This window comes from Entelurus aequoreus, linkage group LG14 (assembly GCF_033978785.1).
Source record: "Entelurus aequoreus isolate RoL-2023_Sb linkage group LG14, RoL_Eaeq_v1.1, whole genome shotgun sequence".
NCBI classification, from domain to species: domain Eukaryota; kingdom Metazoa; phylum Chordata; class Actinopteri; order Syngnathiformes; family Syngnathidae; genus Entelurus; species Entelurus aequoreus.
The window spans coordinates 59,984,714-59,992,539 of NC_084744.1; positions in this window are offsets into that span (position 1 = coordinate 59,984,714).

A 7,826-nucleotide genomic window follows, 5' to 3' on the forward strand; every position below is an offset into this window, starting at 1 on the left:
CTTCCAGCTTCCGTGGCTTGGTGCGCCTTCGCCATTTGGATTTGTCCAGGAATCGTCTGAGTTCAGCTGCTTCTCAGGCTTTTTCTTACCTCAGCTGGTTGACCAACCTGAACCTCGATCTCAACTCGTGGAATTGCTCCTGTCAGCTGCTGGACTTGGCTGCCTTCCTGTCAGCCTTCATACAACAACCTGACAAGGTCAGAACCTGCCACCTTGTCTCCCAGGTTCCTGTTGGGACAGGGAATATTTCTTAGGGGCCAATTCAGCTATCACCCCAAACCTAACCCCTCCTCCGCCCACAGATTCTGTACAACGGGCAAAGGATGGTGTGCGTGAGTGCGGACAATCCGGCTGTAAGCACCGTGCTGGAGCTGACCCAAGCCAACTGTGTGGCATCCAACCAGAACATCAGCGTGCAGGTGGAGACCAGGGACAGTGTCACACCCAAAATATATGCTCGGGATTTGGCCATTACTGCTGTCCTCTGCTTTATTGGTAAGAATGCAATGTGAGGGTCGCTTTGTTTCAATATCTGCTCATAAAAGACCAAAGTCATTCCTCAGAGTAGACATATTGGATCACAACATTAGGGATCTAACGAGGGATGACCCGATCAACGTTTTTGCCTCCCGATCACAATCGGACTTTTTGGGGCCTCCGATCTGATTCGATTTCAAGTCCTGATCCGATACTTTGCCAATAGATGCAGGCATGTGATTTGAACTTCAACAACAAGTCAGGTCTGGTGGGCCAAGTGGCCTGTCCCTAATGTTTTGTCCTAATCTCAACCAATGGTGACTCATCATAGTAATCATGGATGTTCTTATACATAAACCAACCAATCATCATTGATGTTTGTCTTCTGCCCGTGGTGTTGCTTCGCTACGTAGCTTTCATTTTTAACTTCATCATGTTTAATGGAAAACTTTACTTTTTACCACTGGATGAACAAAAACTGTACTCATTACATAGTTGTTGGCAGGTATGGCAAAGAGACAGATCAAGATTTTAACACACATTGTAGGTCGGAAAAAACTAAGAAAAACGGAAAATGTTGTGACTATAGAAGAAAAAATCTCATGCCTGTAGATGATAGAAGTGAAAATGTTTTGTAGCGAGTACTTAACATAAACACAACTCATTTTAATAAAATAATTATTGCATTTACAAGTCACTGGTATTGTTGTAAATTACAAGATGTATTAAATGTTGGGTTATGAATGACACATAGTTTTTTTATAAGAAAATACAGCAGCTAGTACACTAAACAATACACATAACTAAGTGCACTTCTTGTATCCAGAGTTGTTCCCTGAGTTTGTAAACAATACAAAAAACTAATATATTTTTTAATAATAAGAACAAGTAAAAATGTCATTGTAAGTACTTTTGTTTCATTTATAGAATGATACCCATACTAGGTCATACTTGCCAACCTTGAGACCTCCAATATCGGGAGTGGGGGGGGGGGGGGGGGGCGCTTGGTCGGTGGGGGCGTGGTTAGGGGCGTGGTTAAGAGGAGAGTATATTTACAGCTAGAATTCACCAACTCAAGTATTTCATATATATATATAAATACTTGACTTTCAGTGAATTCTAGCTATATATATATATATATATATATATATATATATATATATATATATATATATATATATATATATATATATATATGTGTGACGGTCCACAACTGTATGTGGCAAAATGCAGCTCCACACTGCTGTTGCTTCAACATATCACTGGCACCAGGTGGATTATGAATTTATTTTATTACAGTGTCCTGCAAAACAGTGCAAATTGTGAGACTGTGAGTCCACTTGGGTCACGGGATTATCAGTTGGAAGGCACAGTTCTGAGCACTTCTCGCAGGTAAAGTACATACCACTTCTCGCCAGCAACAGGCGCTGTTGCAACACTTCATTCATAATTTAATCAAGCATAATGAACATCTGTTTCTACACCGTTACATATATATATATATATATATATATATATATATATATATATATATATATATATATATATATATATATATATATATATATATATATATATATATATATATATATATATATATATATAAATAAAATAAATACTTGAATTTTAGTGTTCATTTATTTACACATACACACACACACACAACACTCATCTACTCATTGTTGTACTTGAAAGTACAATGCTTTGTTAAGGGTTGAATTGTCCATCCTCTTTCCATTCTCTGTCACTATTTTTCTAAGCATGCTGAACACCCTCTCTGATGATGCATTGCTGTGTGGCACAAAAGTGCTTTCATCAAATGCACGAGAGTGTGGAATCTTCCATCTCTCCCTAGCATGGCCCAAAACCGGTCAATCCTTGCTTCCTGGGGAAGATCTTCGCTGGCAAGCAATTGGTACTCCAGTACTTGTACCCGGAGGCTGGTCAGGTACAATCGCAGCTGCGGCAGACTTTTTTTGGGGGGGGGCGTGGCCTCCAGCTCCGGCTGAATACTGGGAGTTTGTCGGGAGAAGGGAGGTTGTCGGGAGAGGCGCTGAATATCGGGATTCTCCCGCTAAAAACGGGAGGGTTGGCAAGTATGTACTAGGTATCAATAGTATCGACATGTGGATCGATCACACCTACCTGGACCCCGACTTAAACAAGTTGAAAAAGGTATTCGGTGTTACCATTTAGTGGTCAATTGTACAGAATATGTACTTCACTGTGCAACCTACTAACAAAAGTCTCAATCAATCAAAAACCTTACATTGAAGCTTTAGCGGTTAGCTTCTTGTGTCGTCCTGCGTAACTTGACCAAAATGATCACTGATCATTATTATCGCACTATTGTTGAGTGTGCTCCAAAAACGTATACACACATTTAGTTGTTTTTTTAATAATGAAAATAAATACACTGTTAGAAAACCCAGTCATTTTGCATATTTCGTGTTTCTTATGCCTCACTTCACAGAAACTTAGATCGGTCTGATCTAAGTCTCAGACTAGATCTGACCGACCTAAGTCTATGAACTGATGGAGCCTAATTGGATAAGAGGCGAGACATCTTCTAAGTCCGGAACATTCCAGTTGTGATCAATTGAGGGCAATACAATGACCTGGATGAACGAAAGTGTCCTTAGGCTTCACTGACAGTGGTAAAGTTGTAGTGTTTGATCTGTTTTGATGGCTAAGCTTTTGTTGTTTTGTACGGTCGCACTTTAAGATCAAAACCTAAAGGTACATTATATATAAAACTATCCATTTTTGTTGGAAACAGGTGGCATCGCCTTGACACTGCTAGTAGTGTTGATCTACTATCAACTTTCTCGGCGAAAGAAAGTGTCAGAAAGCCAAAACCTGAGGGAAGGAAGCGGCACGGTGGCAAACTATCTCATCAACCACCGTGACCTGGCGGAGAAGCAGAGAGAGCTCTTTTTGCAAGCCCACCAGCTACTGGACAGCGAGACTTTGCCATGGCATGGTGGCCAGTTTGACGGACACAAGCCTTATTTCATGTGTGCAGACTGTGACGCCAATCAATGGGATGAGAGGATGAGTGATGTAACACATGCAGAGAGGACCAGACCGAGGACGGTAATGATGGAGGGCCAGAGGAGGAAACTTGACAACCAGCAAGACAGTTCAGAAACAGGCATTCCCCGCAAGTTTCTTCCTGGTGGTAGTTCCATGACTTCATCTGGTCAATGGACAGACATATCCAGTCATAAACCGGATGACCACACAAACAATGAGGTTACAAATAGACGTTGCAAGAGCTGCCATAGAACATTCCGGCAGTTGACACAAAGTAGGATTCACTCCAACGGCAGAGATCCGGCTCTATTTGATGGCTCTCGGATCAACCGACTTCACGTAATGAATAACATAAAACCAAGAAATGTGACCTTTGATCTACAGAGTTCCAAAAGATGGCAGAAGGAAAGAAACAGTCGGGGAAGGGCAATGAAGCGAGGCCAGGAGCGAGGAGTGGAGAAAGACAAAAGAAAGTCCAGCCGGATGCAAAAGGCTAAGCTTAACTTGAAACCGCTCCAAAAAACCAAAGTACATCCAAAAAGGAAAAGCGAGCAGCACAGTAGAAGCTCGGAGAAGGGGAAAGATAAAAGGCAAGATGGGAAAGAGAGCGAAGAGATGGAAGGCAAAGAAAGCTCATGTGAGCGATTGAAGGAGAGCAGAAATAAACCCTCCAAGGGTGGGGCATTGATTCACGGTGACAAGAAGCAAGGAGGAGGCAAGATGGTGTCTGAAAGTGCGCAAAAGATCAAACATAAAGCAGAAGGTGACAAGAAGGAAGCGACACAAGAAGGAAGTTCTAATGTCCCACCAATCACCGCCACGGACTTTTCTACCACTGGAACACAGGTGGCCTCCACTAGGGAGCAGGGCCCAATTATTCCTTATCAAGAAGTTGGTATGGTTCTTGCAAGTTCTCATCTTTCCCAGCAACCACTCCCCTTCTCTGTTACCAAGGCAACCAATCATCCAGTAACAGACAGTAACCTTTCTCTCTTGCTCAGCCCAACCACCCCAGTAGGAAGTCCTCTGGTCCAAACTGGTCTTACCAATAGTGCTGAGCCTGACATGCTGATTAGTAGAGCAGACCTAACCTTGGATGGATCTGAAGACATCTTGAGACGAGATAGCCTTATATCGCCTGTCGTAAATACGGTACACGCCGACCTTTTGCGGTCAAGTGTGTCACAGACTGCTCCACTTCACCTTTCCCAGCCTGGAGGACCTGGAACCAACATAGCCATTGATTCCTCACACATCAAGTCCCTATCTCAAAGCCAACTGGATCTTGTTAGCGCTTCCCTTGAAGCAGGTTCGAAGTCAAACCCAACCTTGGTTCAAAGTCCTCAGACTGGAGAGAGCTCATTTCCTATTGCCTCTGGATCAGAACCACAGAGCTTGGTGCTTCTGATCCAGGCACCACAAAGTCCAGCTGGCTTATCAGCGCTGACCTCTCTGACTCCCACGGGAGCGAATGCTGTTGAGAACTTGGTAAATAGTAACATTGAGGCTGGGAAAAGGGGTGTGGCTGAAAATCTGGCAGTCAGTATGTCTGCCGGAGGAAGGTATGGAATTGAAGGTCAAGCAGAGTCTGAAGGGAGTATGCCAACTGCAGACGTCTCCGCACAAGGTGCATCAACACCAAGTACCTCATTATCAGGCACCTCCCCTCTGCTGAAGCACGAATACCTTTCAGGGGAAGGTGGCTCCTCCTCAAGGAGGAAACTAAAGCTGGTACTTCCTGAGAAGACATCTGACCGGGAACCTACTGCACTGGAGAGGAAGATCCGTTAGACTACGCACATGTGGGTATGCTAAAGGATTATAATCATCCTGTTACATCTTTGAAATAAAGTTTATTAGTAAAGGAAAACCACATTGTGGTGTTTTGATCTGAAACCAAATGCCAAGCCCTCCAATGGCAACAAGTACAAACAAATAGCTAGCGGTGCAACATGTAGCACAAGTTTAACTACAATTCTCAGTAGCGTGGTCCTAGCATTGCTATTTTTAACATCTAATAGCTTTTCAGTGTGGAAGTTGGAGTGACCAAGAAGCGCGGTAGCGTCCAAAAACGCAACTTCTTCCCAGAAATGTTCTAAAGCTTAAACTTTAAACGTAATGTTCTAAAGCTTAAACGCGTCTCTATTGTGGAACCTTACTTTCCTATCCTCCCGCTAAACCCAGCCCAGACTGATGTGTAGCGGTGGAATCTTTGGACACCTCACCATTCAGTTCCGATTCTCGGGGAGACGATCCGATTCAGAATCGATTCAAGACGATTCTCTTAATATATTATTTGGTATATTAATTAACATAAAACCTTTTCAAAACAGATTTCAAAGGCTCCTCTTACGTACACGGGCGGGCAGTGTCGGCCCAGCCTAAAAAACGTCTTTTTGAAAATCCATCCATCCATCCATTTTTCTACCGCTTGTTATTTATAAAAATTCTAGAATGTTAACCAACTCATGAACAATGATGGTCATTGGGTGACCTGCAGCGATATGCTAGTAGAAGACTACTTGTTCCATAGTCCTGCTTCCATAGCCGTAAAAGACTTTGGCCCCTGTGTCGGAGGACCTGTGCTCCTTTGTTGAAAGCCAAGAGTCCCTTGAGGGAAATCATTCTCTAACTAATAGTCTCACCAATCCAGTAAGTTGAAAGATAAAACTCTAAGCAATACAGTACAATGGATGTGGACTGGACCTTGGCGGACACCTTCAAAAACTACAAGAGACCAACCAACCTTTAGGTATCATAAAACATTTTGACTTATGGACTTCAAATAATAATGGCAGATTTCTTTGAAAGATTACAAGTAGACAAAATGGCGGCCATCAGCTTGACTCCCATTGGCTGAGTCTGGTTCCCAGATTGCATTGCAGCTACACTCTCTTTTAGATTCATTTTGGGGTTAATTCCTTGTTTTTTCGACGCAACAAAAATATTACCTGCCTGTTTGGAACATTTGTTTGCAATCAACCTCCCTTTGAAGGAGAAACCATGTTAAATACACATTTAGAAATAATCCAAAGTTAAAACCGTGAGTGAGGATGGTGTGTGGAAAAGCCGAGCATAGCTCATGTTTGGGATGCTGCAACAACTACATAAACTAACCTTTCCTAGGATCTGCTATACTTTCTGTTAAATGCACAATTATCTACTAGTTAATTAAATGTAGCTTGTTAAATGTTGATTAAAAATATAACAACGTGGCTGTGAGATATTGACAACTTGAGTACCATGACTCAAAGTAGCCCAAGATTGTAGTTTTTGAAGTGTGTTAAATTTATGCATCACAATTCAGTTTGAAGTGTAAAAAACAACAAAACCTCGGAGTCATAAAACTTGCTACTTGATACATGTTAACTGTTAGCATGTTAACTGGTTTAACTAATATTACAGCCGTACACCTCAGAGTCATATAACTAACTAATATTACAGCCGTACACCTCAGAGTCATATAACTAACTAATATTACAGCCGTACACCTCAGAGTCATATAACTAACTAATATTACAGCCGTACACCTCAGAGTTATATAACTAACTAATATTACAGCCGTACACCTCAGAGTTATATAACTAACTAATATTACAGCCGTACACCTCAGAGTTATATAACTAACTAATATTACAGCCGTACACCTCAGAGTCATATAACTAACTAATATTACAGCCGTACACCTCAGAGTCATATAACTAACTAATATTACAGCCGTACACCTCAGAGTCATATAACTAACTAATATTACAGCCGTACACCTCAGAGTCATATAACTAACTAATATTACAGCCGTACACCTCAGAGTCATATAACTAACTAATATTACAGCCGTACACCTCAGAGTTATATAACTAACTAATATTACAGCCGTACACCTCAGAGTCATATAACTAACTAATATTACAGCCGTACACCTCAGAGTTATATAACTAACTAATATTACAGCCGTACACCTCAGAGTCATATAACTAACTAATATTACAGCCGTACACCTCAGAGTTATATAACTAACTAATATTACAGCCGTACACCTCAGAGTTATATAACTAACTAATATTACAGCCGTACACCTCAGAGTCATATAACTAACTAATATTACAGCCGTACACCTCAGAGTTATATAACTAACTAATATTACAGCCGTACACCTCAGAGTTATATAACTAACTAATATTACTGCCGTACACCTCAGAGTCATATAACTAACTAATATTACTGCCGTACACCTCAGAGTCATATAACTAACTAATATTACAGCCGTACACCTCAGAGTCATATAACTAACTAATATTACAGCCGTACACCTC